The 14,469-nt window shown below is 49.4% G+C and overlaps 9 non-coding genes across 9 annotated transcripts; all 9 read left to right on the top strand.

The window, feature by feature from the left end:
• Positions 1–859: 859 nt before the first annotated feature.
• TRNAA-CGC (transfer RNA alanine (anticodon CGC)) lies at positions 860–931 on the top strand. The gene has a single exon. It is a non-coding gene; the product is annotated as a tRNA-Ala (tRNA).
• Positions 932–997: 66 nt separating this feature from the next.
• On the top strand, positions 998–1,069 carry TRNAV-CAC (transfer RNA valine (anticodon CAC)). Its single transcript has one exon. It is a non-coding gene; the product is annotated as a tRNA-Val (tRNA).
• A 66-nt stretch (positions 1,070–1,135) lies between these two features.
• Positions 1,136–1,208, top strand: TRNAV-CAC (transfer RNA valine (anticodon CAC)). The gene has a single exon. It is a non-coding gene; the product is annotated as a tRNA-Val (tRNA).
• A 312-nt stretch (positions 1,209–1,520) lies between these two features.
• Positions 1,521–1,592, top strand: TRNAV-CAC (transfer RNA valine (anticodon CAC)). Its single transcript has one exon. It is a non-coding gene; the product is annotated as a tRNA-Val (tRNA).
• Positions 1,593–6,531: 4,939 nt separating this feature from the next.
• On the top strand, positions 6,532–6,604 carry TRNAV-CAC (transfer RNA valine (anticodon CAC)). The gene has a single exon. It is a non-coding gene; the product is annotated as a tRNA-Val (tRNA).
• A 66-nt stretch (positions 6,605–6,670) lies between these two features.
• Positions 6,671–6,743, top strand: TRNAV-CAC (transfer RNA valine (anticodon CAC)). Its single transcript has one exon. It is a non-coding gene; the product is annotated as a tRNA-Val (tRNA).
• A 66-nt stretch (positions 6,744–6,809) lies between these two features.
• On the top strand, positions 6,810–6,882 carry TRNAV-CAC (transfer RNA valine (anticodon CAC)). Its single transcript has one exon. It is a non-coding gene; the product is annotated as a tRNA-Val (tRNA).
• A 66-nt stretch (positions 6,883–6,948) lies between these two features.
• Positions 6,949–7,021, top strand: TRNAV-CAC (transfer RNA valine (anticodon CAC)). The gene has a single exon. It is a non-coding gene; the product is annotated as a tRNA-Val (tRNA).
• Positions 7,022–12,054: 5,033 nt separating this feature from the next.
• Positions 12,055–12,127, top strand: TRNAV-CAC (transfer RNA valine (anticodon CAC)). The gene has a single exon. It is a non-coding gene; the product is annotated as a tRNA-Val (tRNA).
• Positions 12,128–14,469: the final 2,342 nt, after the last annotated feature.

The raw sequence follows: 14,469 nt of genomic DNA, 5'->3' as shown, positions 1-14,469 counted from the left end.
TCATTCATTCATTCATTCATTCATTCATTCTTTTTTATTTACACCAAAAAGATGTGGGTAGGCACCGGAAAAAAGCGAAAAAATTTTCGCTTGAAATGCGCCGGCGCCCCCCTGTACATGGCGTACAGCGAAACAGCACACAAAGTAATCACATATCAATTCATACTCTGTTAGTTTGTAGACGAAAAACTATTAAGAAAACAAAAACAAAAATATACACATGGTACAGATCACTCTTCCACCATTCATTTACATTGAGAAGTTATGAGAGGAGCCTGGTGTTGATGGAACGCAAGCTGCATTTTTATAATTGTACGTTGCTGGTACAAAAGGTATTTAGAAGTCGTGGCATTGTGGAACACAACACCTGGCAACCGAATTGAGTTCTAGAACTTGGAACATGCCACAATTCTTGGTGCCGAAGTCTGTAAGTAGGTATATTGGCCTTAAGATCAGCTAGCTTCAGAAACACGTGCTGGATAATATTGACACATTTCTTAACACATAAACAGTAGTCATATAAATTATGTACAGGAACAATATTGTAACGTTTATATAGTCCTTTAGTATGAGAATAATAGTTTATGTTTTCAAAATAACAGATTGACCTTTTTTGCTAAAGGTATACTCTGCTAACATTCTTCTGAGTAGAATTTCCCCATACCAAAGATAAAAGCAGATAAAGGATGCAAGAGAAGTGCATCGAGCACTCCTTCAACCGCCAGAATGGGCTGATGTCTTTGACGTTTTGACGCAACTGAAAAAAATTTAACATACCGTGTCAGCCAAAGCTTGGTTGACACGTGTTATCTATTGCACATTTTTGTGAACGTTGAAGTCGGCAATAAAAAAAAAAAAAACTTCCGTGGTGTAGTGGTTCTCACGTGCGCCTCGCACGCGCAAGCCCCCGGTTCGATCCCGGGCGCAAGCAAGTTTTAACAGTCTGTAATATTGTTGAAACCCAGAAATAGCGATTAGCGAAGGTGTACGTTAACCCGCTTCCGTGGTGTAGTGGTTATCACGTGCGCCTCACACGCGCAAGGACCCGGTTCGATCCCGGGCGGAAGCAATTTTTAACAGTTTGTAATATTTTTGAAACCCATAAATAGCGATCAGCGAAGGTGTCCTTTAACCCGCTTCCGTGGTGTAGTGGTTATCACGTGCGCCTCACACGCGCAAGGCTCCCGGTTCGATCCCGGGCGGAAGCAATTTTTAACAGTCTGTAATATTTTTGAAAACCAGAAATAGCGATCAGCCGCCGCGGTGGCTCAGTGGCTATGGCGCTCGGCTGCTGTCCCGAAAGACGCGGGTTCGATCCCGGCCGCGGCGGTTGAATTTCTTTGGAGGAGAAATTCGAGGCCCGTGTACTGTGCGATGTCAGTGCACGTTAAAGAACCCCAGGTGGTCAAAATTTCCGGAGCCCTCCACTACGGCGTCTCTCATAGCCTTAGTCGCTTTGGGACGTTAAACCCCATAAAGCAACCAACCAAATAGCGATCAGCGAAGGTGTCCTTTAACTCGTTTCCGTGGTGTAGTGGTTATCACGTGCGCCTCACACGCGCAACGCCCCGGTTCGATCCCGGGCGGAAGCAATTTTCAACAGTCTGTAATATTTTTGAAACCCAGAAATAGCGATTAGCGAAGGTGTCCTTTAACCCGCTTCCGTGGTGTAGTGGTTATCACGTCATTGTGCTTCCGGCAGCCGAGCTGAACGGATCGCAGGGTCATGGTCTCCAGCGGAGCGGCGATAGCGGCCTTTGACGGCCGCGGAAACAGGATCGATGACTGCGGTGATAAGGATTACCAGATTATTTTGCCGACACTGCCAACAGGACGTGTTGTTTTCAACACCGTTTTTCTTCACGGCGACGTGCGAGCGAGGCCGTTCCGGGTCGAGGACTTCCGTGACGCCCTGGCCGAGACCGGTACGCTCCCCGACGTGGTCGCGTTGGGGGCGTACCAAATCAACCACGTGTGGGCGGTTACCCTGCGGAACACGGAGGCAGCAAAGAAGTTGCGCGCCTTCAACGAGCTGCAAATTAAGAGACGCCGCTGCCTCATTATCGACCCGGAAGACCAGCAGGTAAAGCTGCGGCTACACTGGATGCTTCACGGTGTGGCCGACGACGACATCAGGACGGCATTCGCGGCGTTTGGCAAAGTGACCGACGTTACGCGTGAGCGGTGGCGGATACAGGGCGTCAATGACAAGAGCTCAGCGACAAGAACTGTCCTACTGAAGTTGAAGCCCGGCTTGAAAGTGGAAGACCTGCCACACCAGGTACGTGTTGCCGGGGAGTTGGCTCTTGTCGTGGCGCCTGGGCGTCCAATGCAGTGCTTGCGCTGCCGTGGTACGGGCCACGTGCGGCGTGAATGCAAGGTTCCCCGCTGTACGAAATGTAGGCGGTACGGCCACGCGGATTACGAGTGTGTCCGCACTTACGCGGTGGCTACGGGCGGTGCATCGAAAGACGACTCCGCGGAACTTCTCATGGATGTAGTCGAGGCCGAAGAATCTGCGAAAGGCATAGAGGAACCCGAAAAGCAAGAAGCTCGACGGGCTCTTCGGGACCTTCCAGCAGCGATGCCGGACGGAAACCTGAAGGGGCGGAACCTTCTAAAAAGGAGACGGAGGCGTCGAGTGATGAAGCAAGCGTGCCGGCGCTCCCAGAAACCGAGCCAGCGACTCTGACCGAGGAGAACCTTGACCAGAGCGGCGCGCGCACGACCAGCGTCCCTGCTCCAGCGAAGCGGCCACACGCCCAGACCGGAACCGAAGGAGACAAGGCGGAAGCCCCCAGCGTCGAGGAGCCGCCGGCAAAAACGACCCAAGGACGGCGGTCCTCCATCCGGCCACGACCAAATGTGTCAACGGAGAGGAGAGCCCTCGAAAAACCGCCCCCGCAGCCAGGCCTGGCACCAGCACCGGATGGCTCCGGTGTCAATGATGTCATCTAGCCAAGCGCTAGACGCGAACGGTAAGCGCCATGTTCCCGGCCTCTTTCTTCTGCATGAAAATGGCTCATGCGTTCCCCATAAAAGTCGGTACACTTAATGTCAGGGGACTGTCAAGCAAGAAAGCAGAGCCAGGTGTACCGCCTTTTAATTGAGCATGACATTGACGTCCTGGCAGTGCAGGAAACAAAAATTGGCGGGGAAGAAGAGACCGGGAGCATGGTGCGACGTTTCACGTCTAGGTTTTTTGCAATAGCAGCCCACGCTGTAGGCACGTCTGCGGGTTGTCTCATTTTTGTAAAGAATGTACCGGGACTTGAGGTTCAGGCATATACGGCGTGTCCATCGGGTCGATTTGTTTTGATTGACTTCCTGTACAACAAAACATATTGGCGCATCATTTGTGTGTACGCCCCAAATGCGGTGGATGAGAGGACAGCCTTTTTTCAAAACGTACGAAGGTACTTCAGTTGTGAGAAATCCCTGACCGTCATGGGCGACTTCAATTGCGTCCTCGGAGGCTGTGACAAAACCAGTGCACGGGCGTTTAGGGACAGAAGCACTGAGGTACTCTCAGAAATTATAGACACGTGCAACCTCGATGATGTGGCCGAATGTTTAGAAGGCACGCGTTGTGTGAAGTTCACAAATTTTCAGCGGTCAAGCCATGCGCGGCTAGATCGCATTTATGTGTCGCAGGACGTTATTACTAAATGCAGTAGCTACAGTGTAGTACCGGTATCATTTTCTGATCATTGTTTAGTGTTGTGTGGGATAGGGACAAAGAAACGAGGAAATCAGTTTTCTTGGGAGATGTGGAAGTTAAATAATAAGCTCATTACAGACGACATCTTTAGCAGGAAAGTAAACGAAGAAATCAGCAAATTAAAGCCGAGCGGAGAACTGAAAGTATGGCAGCAGTGGGAACTGTGCAAACAACAAATAAAGATAGCAGCAATCGAAAGGTCAAGCTGTATACGCCAAGAGGAGAGGCGTGAGGAGGATAATTTAAGATCCTTACTGGCTAAACTTCTCGAAAAAGAAAGCGAACAGCCAGGCAAATGGATGGACGACATTAGAAAAATAAAACACAAAATTGAACTCTTCGAGGAAGAACGCTATCGCGGTGTACTTGTGCGGGCTAGGGTGCAAGATTTAGCTGTTGGGGAGACACCTTCAAAACGAGCTCTAGGAATCGAAAAAACGCACGCTCAGCGAAACCACATTGAAAAGATTGGATGGGGCGGGGCGTTATCTGGGGACAGCGGGCATATCCAGCAGGCATTTCTTGAATATTATCACGGGTTGCTTGCGAAGCAAGAAGTGGATGTGTGCGCATTCAAGGAAAAGTTTCTTGGTGCTTTACCGCGATTAGATGACCAACAGAATGAAAGGCTGGAGCTGTCGAAAACTGCGTCAGAGGTCGAGCACGCGATAGAAAATTTGAACCTGGGAAGATCTCCTGGACCTGATGGGTTAAGCGCGGCTTTTTACAAAGCATACAAACACGAAATAGTGCCAGTACTGACAGCAGTGTATAATGAAGCCTACAAAGTAAATGAATTGCCCCCGTCTTATGGTAAATCCCATACAGTGATAATCCCTAAATCCGATGAAGCAGAAAAGTTAAAGCAGGTCACAGCACATCGTCCTATCGCCCTCACAAACGTAGATTATAAAGTTTTCATGAAGACTTTAGCCCGTAGACTACAGTCAGTAATTCAAGATATAGTCGGTCCGCACCAGACGTGTGGGATCACGGGACGCTCTATTGTTTCCAATATTCATAGAGCGAGGGGTGTGTGCTGGAATGTTGTGATAACACAAATAGCTGTGTAGCCATCCTTCAGCTAGATCTTGAGAAGGCATTTGATTGTGTTTTGCACGATATCTTGTTCTGCATACTCGACCATGTGAATGTAGGGTCCATTATTTGCGAGGGAGTGGCCTTGGCCTACCGGGGCTGCACGACAAGATTAATCGTAAATAAGAGTTTGGGGGCCCCCATTAGCCTTCAGCGTTCGGTGCGCCAGGGTTATCCCCTCAGCCCTCTTCTATTCTGCATTTACATTGAAGCGTTATGTTTGAATATCATGGAAAGTGAAAAAATTCGAGGCTTCTAGCTACAGGCGGCAGAAGTTAAGCTGCTGGCTTATGCGGATGATGTCGCGGTGTTCACAGTGAACCGGGAAGGTGTGACCGAGGCCGTGGCATGCGTAAAAGAATTCACCAAGGTCCCCGGTAGTAAAGTGAATTGGTCAAAGTCCCTGGGGCTTTGGCACGGAGAATGGCCAACGAAGGCCGGCAATTTTGCAAACGTGTCCTGGGTGACGACCCCAGTAAAGTACTTAGGCGTCCCACTGGATGGTTATCGCGATAGCGATTCGTACTGGAAAGCCCAGACGCAAGCCACGCGTGAAAAGGTGGAGAGGTGGAAAGGGCGACATCTTTAAATTTTCGCAAGGGCCACAGTGTGTAATCTGTTTTTTATGTCTAGGCTGTGGTACGTGATGCAAGTGTTGCATTGTGCAAGGATGAACGTACAGAGACTGCGCCGGATCGTTGCCGTTTTTGTGTGGGCTGCGGACTGGGAACGCTGCAGCCGGACCAATTTGTTTAGGCGGGTGAAGGACGGTGGCCTGAGTCTGGGACACTTATTTGTGCGGCAGATTGTAAGCATATTTTGTTTTGTGCGCGATGTAAGCGATCCGTTTTTGCGCACTGCATGCCAATTAAGGCTCGGGAATGCACTGCCGGACTTTGTTGTCTCAACCGAAAGTTTCTCGGGACGTATTTTTGGTTACTTTAGAGAGGTTGTCGCGAGTGTTCGATTCCTGTCTGTTCGATTTTCGTATGAATATTTATCTTCTGTTAACAGGAAGAAGTTGTACAAGGATTTGTGTGATGTAGTTCTTCCACAACCTATGTACAGGGCCTTATACAATGGAGGCCTGGGACGCGACGTACTTAAGCGTGTAAAGGCGGTGCAGGTGCCACCAAGTGCAAAAACATTTTTCTTTAAATTACATACCGGAACACTCCCAGTAAAGAAATTTTTGGAAGGGAAGCATTTATTTCTACCTTGGGGATCCCATTGTTTAATTTGTAAACAACCAGAAACAATAGACCACGTTTTTTCGCACTGTTGGGAGGGGGTACACTTTTGGGACATCTTACAAAGGACTTTAAAAAATGAATTACCGCTGGACTCTAATGGTATTCGGTACTTGCCTGTAGAGAGTGAGGATGGGACACCATCCGACCTTATTATGCTACTGGGCCTCCATTGTATTTGGCGCTCAAGAATGGCAGGATATAATCGCGATCCTGATGCACGGCCAGCACGCATCTATTTTCGGGAGTGCATGCATAGGTATATTGAATGTCAGAAACTTGCTCCTGAAGCTCCCGAGTGGCTCGAAAGAGTCGAGCCTTTGGTGACGCTTAAAGAATTTTAACGTGACGAAGCCACGCCCCGTCAGGCGGATAGTGTTGTTAATTATGGCTCATTGTGCTCCGTAAGTGTATTTGTGTATTGTGGTTCTTGCCGAAGTCAGGCAATAAAGAAAAAAAAAAGCTTCCGTGGTGTAGTGGCTATCACGTGCGCCTCACACGCGATAGGCTCCCGGTTCGATCCCGGGCGGAAGCAATTTTTAACAGTCTGTAATATTTTTGAAACCCAGAAATAGCGATCAGCGAAGGTGTCCTTTAACCCGCTTCCGTGGTGTAGTGGTTATCACGTGCGCCTCACACGCGCAAGGCCCCCGGTTCGATAACGGGCGGAAGTAATTTTTAACAGTCTGTAATATTTTTGAAACCCAGAAATAACCATCAGCGAAGCTGGCCCCCAACCCGTTTCCGTGGTGTAGTGGTTATCACGTGCGCCTCACACGCGCAAGGCCCCCGGTTCGAACCCGGGCGCAAGCAATTTTTAACAGTCTGTAATATTTTTGAAACCCAGAAATAGCGATCAGCGAAGGTGTCCTTTAACCCGCTTCCGTGGTGTAGTGGTTATCACGTGCGCCTCACACGCGCAAGGCCCCCGGTTCTGTCCCGGGCGGAAGCAATTTTTAACAGTCTGTAATATTTTTGAAACCCAGAAATAGCGATCAGCGAAGGTGTCCTTTAACCCGCTTCCGTGGTGTAATGATTCTGTTTCCGGCCACGCCAGTGAACGAACGCAGGATGCAGGGCTCCGCAGGAGCGGCTTCAGCGGCCATGTCTGGCCGCGGTAACCGGGCCAGGAAAACGACTATCAGGTTGTACTGCCAAGTCTCCCAATAGGGCGTTTTGTTTTAAATACAGTTTTTTTGCACGCGGATATTAGTGCCCGCCCGTACCGGCTGGAAGATTTCCGTGACGCGTTGGCTCAGCATTCACTGCTCCCAGACGTTATCGCCTTGGGGGCGTATCGCATGAGCCACGTTTGGGCCATCACATTGAAGGATGCGGACGCAGTGAAGAAGATTGCAGGCGTCGGTGAGCTGCTTGTGAAGAAACGCCGGTGTCTGGTGATTGACCCGGCAAACCAAGATGTGCGCCTCAAGCTTCACTGGCTGCTGCATTGCGTGCCGGACGAGGACGTGCGGGTCGCGCTTGCGCCGTATGGAAAGGTATCCGAAGTTACCCGGGAGCGCTGGCGCGTGCACGGCGTGTCAGAGAAGGGCTCTACCACCAGAATTGTCACGCTGAAGTTGAAAGCTGGCGTCAAACTTGACGACTTGCCGCACCAACTGAATGTCGGAGGAGAGTTGGCCCTCGTCGTTGTTCCAGGAAGGCCTCCGTTGTGTCTTCGTTGTCGAAGTACGGGGCACATTCGTCGGGAGTGTAAGGTCCCGCGGTGCGGAACCTGCCGACGTTTTGGCCACGAAGACAGTCAGTTCTCCCGTTCTTACGCGAGCATCGCCGGTCCTGGAAGCAGTGAAGATGCTTCGGAGCACCTGATGGATAAGGCGGACGCGGAGGAGGCTGCGAAAACAACGGGGCAACCAGCGAGAAAAGAAGGGCCTACGTTGACGCCTCTCGTAAAGAAGACGGCGTCCGTCACCGCAGCGGCTACTCCACAAGTAGAGCAGGAGCCCCAGCAAGGTGGAGGTGATAGAACGGTGGACACGCCACCACAAACTCTCCAAGCCCCAGGCAGCGTGGAGTCGCGCAACGCCGACACCATGGAAGTCAGCGATGATGTGGCTGTCTTAACCGCTGCGAAACGGTCCCACGAGGAAAGCGTCGGCGACAAGCCGCAGGCCGGAGCTGGCAGCGACGAGCCACCATCAAAAACTGCGGGGACCCGACGTCCGTCCTTCAAGCCGCGCCCGAACGTTGACGCTGCGACACGGCAGGCGGAAAAACCGCCTCCGTAGTTTTGTTGTGTTTCGTTGGCGGGAGTGTTGGTTGTGCGTCGTCCGACGTAGTGTGCTCTCACCTGGAACTCTGCGTTTGCGTGCGCGGATTATGGAAGCTGCTGCGGGGAATGGGCTTATAGTGCCTCCAGACGCATCGTTGGGAGGCCGCACATGCGTGCAAACGCAGCGGAACAAGGAGAGCCACACGCACGACTTAGGAGGTAGGCGCCATATGGAGCTGATTGCATTGTTTTGATTAATCGCATGGCTATTAAACTAGAAGCCCCATTGCGTGTCGCAACTTTGAATGTCAGAGGGCTGGGAGCACGAAGGCCGCAATGTCAACTTAATCGCTTGATGCTTGATAATGACCTAGACTTAACAGCTGTGCAAGAGTCAGATAGACTCTCAAGACCAGACCGACCGCATGGTGTCATCTTTCCGCGCAAACTTCGATGCGTGTGTGTGTGTCATTCTGTCGATGCATCAGGTAGATGCCTTCTTTTTATTCGTAATACACTAGGTATAAGTGTAGAGTCTGTACTTGCGTGTGAACGTGGTCGTCTCTTGGTTGTCGATTTTTCGTTTTCAAATTTATATTGGCGCGCAGTCTGCGTTTATGCCCCCAATGTTGAAAGTGATCGTCAGTTGTGTTTTTCTTCCATTGAGCCTAACTTGAGTTGTGACAAGGTTTTGATCCTAATGGGAGACTTCAAATGTGTGTGTGCTGCTTCTGACCGCGTAAAGTGTAGACCAGTGAAGGACAAAAGTGCGGAACTATTGAATGCCTTCGTGCACGACTATTCTTTGGAAGACATTGGAGATATGTTTTCAGCCGGAACCCTGCCTGAATACATGCATTTTCAGCGCGATAGTCATGCAAGATTGGATAGGTTGTATGTATCGGTTGATATCGTGCCGCTCTACACTGGATACGCCGTAAAACCAGTGTCGTTTAGTGATCACTGCCTTGTGAGTGCGACTTTTGGAATGAAAGAAAGAAAATCACGCTTTAACTGGCATCTGTGGAAGCTGAACAAAAATCTTCTAGATGACGAAGAATTTGTCCAGGAAATTACAAAAGACTTTGACAGTGCGCTAGCTGCGCCTGTAGACAGCGTGTCAGTCGAATGGGAAAGTTTCAAAGAACGAGTGAAGATTAAAGCAATAGAAAGGAGTAGCGTAATTCAGTATCAACGGAAGGAAAGAGAAAAATAACTTAACGGGCAGCTCGAGTGCCTCTTGAGCATGGAAAGTAGTAAGCCAGGTTTTTTCACTAAACAAATAAAATACGTCAAATGTCAGATCAAAAGACTCGATACTGACAGGTACAGAGCGGCGGTTGTACGCTCAAGGAACGATAGATTATGGGCAGGCGAAGCACCTACGAAGCGAGCTCTATCAGATGAAAAGCGCTACGCTTGCCAGAAGGAAATCAGGCAAATAAGACACGAGGGGAACATTATAAACGACTCTAGAGGTATTCAGCGTGCTATTACGGAGCACTTTTCTGACCTTCTTAGCAATGAGCGCGAGCGCACTGAAGGATTTGAAGATAATTTTTTACGACTGATGCCAATTCTAGAGGAGGATGTTAAGGAGCGTCTTGAGCTGCCTATTACTTTGGAAGAAATTCAGGCGGCAATAGATGACCTTCCGTCTGGGAAAACTCCTGGACCAGATGGGCTGAATGCTGCCTTCTATAAATACTTTAAAAACCAAGCTGCTCAGTTTTTATTGAATGTCATAACTGAAGCCTATGATCGAAAAAAGGTCCCGACGTCGTTCACTACTTCACACATTGTACTTATTCCCAAATCTGATGACATAGAAAAACGAATGTTGGTGGGTTCCTATATACCTATCAGTCTCACCAACGTCGATTACAAGGTATACATGAAGGTTCTATCAAAAAGGCTGCAGAGCGTAATCGACAAGTTAGTTGGGCCACACCAGACCTGTGGCATCAGAGGACGCAGCATAGCCACAAATATACATGTGGCAAGAACAGTATTGGAATGTGTTGATGCGCTTGGAAGTCAGGTTGCTATGATACAGCTAGACTTGGCAAAAGCGTTCGATCGCGTTTCGCACGGCATTCTTTTCTGCATCCTACAGCATTCAAACCTTGGTAGTGTAATCGTAGATGGGGTGAAAATGGCTTACGCAAACTGTACGACGCGTATCATAGTTAATGGCGAACTCACTGACAGCCTCATTGTCCGCTCGTCGGTGAGGCAAGGGTGCCCGCTCTCTCCGCTGCTTTTTGCAATGCACCTTGAGCCGTTATGCCTGACCATTCTCAACAGTGATTATGTCACGGGTTTCAAGCTGCAATCCGCGGATGTCAAACTCCTTGCATACGCGGACGACATAGCAGCCTTTTGCACGAACAGAGGCAGCATTCTTGAAGTTCAGAGAGTTGTTGAAACTTTCTGTGATCAGACTGGATGTGAGGTCAACTGGGAGAAAAGCTCTGGATTTTGGCACGGTGATTGGGACGTTACACCGAATTCTTTTTCACGACTGCAGTGGTCTCGCTTGCCAACGCGCTACCTTGGTGTGCCCCCGAACTGTTATCGCGATCACAGCTCACACTGGAGTGAAGAGACGTCAAGGGCGAGAGAGAAAGCGGACGCGTGGCAAGGAAGGCAGCTGTCAATCTTTTCGCGCGCCTATGTCTGCTACGTGTTTCTGATCGCGAAGATATGGTATGTAATGAATGTGCTTTGTGCATCGAGAGCCGCTATTAAAAAAATTCACCGCGTGTTTGCTGTTTTTCTTTGGTCGTCGACCTGGGAGAAAACCAGGCCAATAAACCTGTTTCTTCCAGTCAAAAAAGGAGGCGTTGGACTGGTTCATTTGTTTTTGCGACAAGTTGTATCACGCTTTATTTTCCTGCGCGACCAAAATGACATCTTTTTGCGAACTGTGATGCAAGCACGGCTGCAAAGACTGCTCCCCAGAATCGTAGTGTCGTTCGGCGAAAGCATGTGTGGCGCTGTGACGGGATATTTGCGTGAGGTCGTGCTGTCTTACAAGCTTTTAGAAGTTGGATTTTCCCCGGACTACTTGTACAATGTATGCAAGAAAAAGCTGTACAGAGACCTGGTTGACACCATGATGCCGATACCTTTGTACCGTGCGCCTTACCGTGGAGTCCCAGGGCAGGATATTTTAAAACGTGTGAAGAAGATGCCAGTTAGGCCGGCAGTGAAAACGTTCTTTTTCAAGTTGCACAGTAATACACTGCCCGTAAAAACTTGGCTTCATGAAAATGGACTCTTTGTCCCTCGGACAACCGACTGCTTGTTATGTAAGAAGCCAGAAACTATCAAACACGTGTTTTTAGGTTGCTGGGACGCAGTATTTCATTGGGACGTCCTACAGAGAACTATTAAAGAAGAACTCCCACTGGACCCTTATGGCATCCGGTTTTTACCAGTGGATCACGGAGATGTACCTTATAACTTATTCATGCTCCTTGGCCTCCACAGTTTGTGGAAAACGCGAATGCTAGTAAGGCACGCGGATATCAATATTCTCAGTGTACGTGAAAACTTCATTGAAAGTGCTGTTTGCCTACGGGAATGTTTCCGGGAACAACCTGACCCACCTCATTGGGTAACACTTCTGGATGACTTCGTCAAGCTGAAGAAATTTTAACCTCACTCGATTCAGCTGAAGTGCAGTAGAAGCGATATTTTAAATGAGCCTTTGTGTTGTGTTGTTTTCGGAAATAAAGAAAAAAAAAGCTTCCGTTGTGTAGTGGTTATCACGTGCGCCTCACACGCGCAAGGCCCCCGGTTCGATCCCGGGCGGAAGCAATTTTGAACAGTCTGTAGTATTTTTGAAACCCAGAAATAGCGATCAGCGAAGGTGTCCTTTAACCCGCTTCCGTGGTGTAGTGGTTATCATTCTACTTCCAGACGCGATAGCGGACGGTCGCAGAATCATGGGCTCCCACGGAGCGCGGATAGCGGCCGTTGCCGGCCGCGGAAACAGGTTTGCCAGCGACGCTGATAAGGACTACGAGATCGTTCTGCCTACTCTGCCCACCGGACGTGTTGTTTTAAACACGGTTTTTCTGCACGGCGACGTGCGTGTGCGACCCTACAGGGTCGAAGACTTCAGAGACGCCCTCGCTAACGTTGGTGCGCTCCCCGACGTCGGGGCGTTGGGGGCGTACCAGAAATTTAACGAAGAAGATGACACATGTGCAGTGTGTGGTAGATCTGTGGAAACAATTGAACACCTCATAATCAAATGTGATGGTATCCATCCGGATGTCGATGCAGGCACAGTCACTCTTTCTGATGCCCTAGGGTTTAAAGATAACAATGGTCATGTAAATAAATCTGCAGTGGAAGTCAGTAAAAAGCGATTGGAGGATTGGTGGCTGAAAAGCAGAGATGTGGCATAAGGTTAGAATAGTAGGAAACCGTAGGCAAAGTTGATGGAGAATCTTAATGAGAATTGCCAACACAGTAAATAAAAAAAAAACAAATAAAGAAAAGCTGAGCATGGTGGCAATTGCCACCACCCCGTTTCAAAGGGGGCGCTCCTATCCATCCATCCATCCATCCATCCATCCATCCATCCATCCATCCATCCATCCATCCATCCATCCATCCATCCATCCATCCATCCATCCATCCATCCATCCATCCATCCATCCATCCATCCATCCATCCATCCATCCATCCATCCATCCATCCATCCATCCATCCATCCATCCATCCATCCATCCATCCATCCATCCATCCATCCATCCATCCATCCATCCATCCATCCATCCATCCATCCATCCATCCATCCATCCATCCATCCATCCATCCATCCATCCATCCATCCATCCATCCATCCATCCATCCATCCATCCATCCATCCATCCATCCATCCATCCATCCATCCATCCATCCATCCATCCATCCATCCATCCATCCATCCATCCATCCATCCATCCATCCATCCATCCATCCATCCATCCATCCATCCATCCATCCATCCATCCATCCATCCATCCATCCATCCATCCATCCATCCATCCATCCATCCATCCATCCATCCATCCATCCATCCATCCATCCATCCATCCATCCATCCATCCATCCATCCATCCATCCATCCATCCATCCATCCATCCATCCATCCATCCATCCATCCATCCATCCATCCATCCATCCATCCATCCATCCATCCATCCATCCATCCATCCATCCATCCATCCATCCATCCATCCATCCATCCATCCATCCATCCATCCATCCATCCATCCATCCATCCATCCATCCATCCATCCATCCATCCATCCATCCATCCATCCATCCATCCATCCATCCATCCATCCATCCATCCATCCATCCATCCATCCATCCATCCATCCATCCATCCATCCATCCATCCATCCATCCATCCATCCATCCATCCATCCATCCATCCATCCATCCATCCATCCATCCATCCATCCATCCATCCATCCATCCATCCATCCATCCATCCATCCATCCATCCATCCATCCATCCATCCATCCATCCATCCATCCATCCATCCATCCATCCATCCATCCATCCATCCATCCATCCATCCATCCATCCATCCATCCATCCATCCATCCATCCATCCATCCATCCATCCATCCATCCATCCATCCATCCATCCATCCATCCATCCATCCATCCATCCATCCATCCATCCATCCATCCATCCATCCATCCATCCATCCATCCATCCATCCATCCATCCATCCATCCATCCATCCATCCATCCATCCATCCATCCATCCATCCATCCATCCATCCATCCATCCATCCATCCATCCATCCATCCATCCATCCATCCATCCATCCATCCATCCATCCATCCATCCATCCATCCATCCATCCATCCATCCATCCATCCATCCATCCATCCATCCATCCATCCATCCATCCATCCATCCATCCATCCATCCATCCATCCATCCATCCATCCATCCATCCATCCATCCATCCATCCATCCATCCATCCATCCATCCATCCATCCATCCATCCATCCATCCATCCATCCATCCATCCATCCATCCATCCATCCATCCATCCATCCATCCATCCATCCATCCATCCATCCATCCATCCATCCATCCATCCATCCATCCATCCATCCATCCATCCATCCATCCATCCATC

The sequence above is a fragment of the Amblyomma mixtum genome, chromosome 2, assembly GCF_055824585.1.
Source record: "Amblyomma mixtum isolate Tamu chromosome 2, ASM5582458v1, whole genome shotgun sequence".
Taxonomy (NCBI): domain Eukaryota; kingdom Metazoa; phylum Arthropoda; class Arachnida; order Ixodida; family Ixodidae; genus Amblyomma; species Amblyomma mixtum.
Note: the sequence above shows the minus strand (reverse complement) of the source record. Positions and strands in the feature narration are given on the sequence as shown.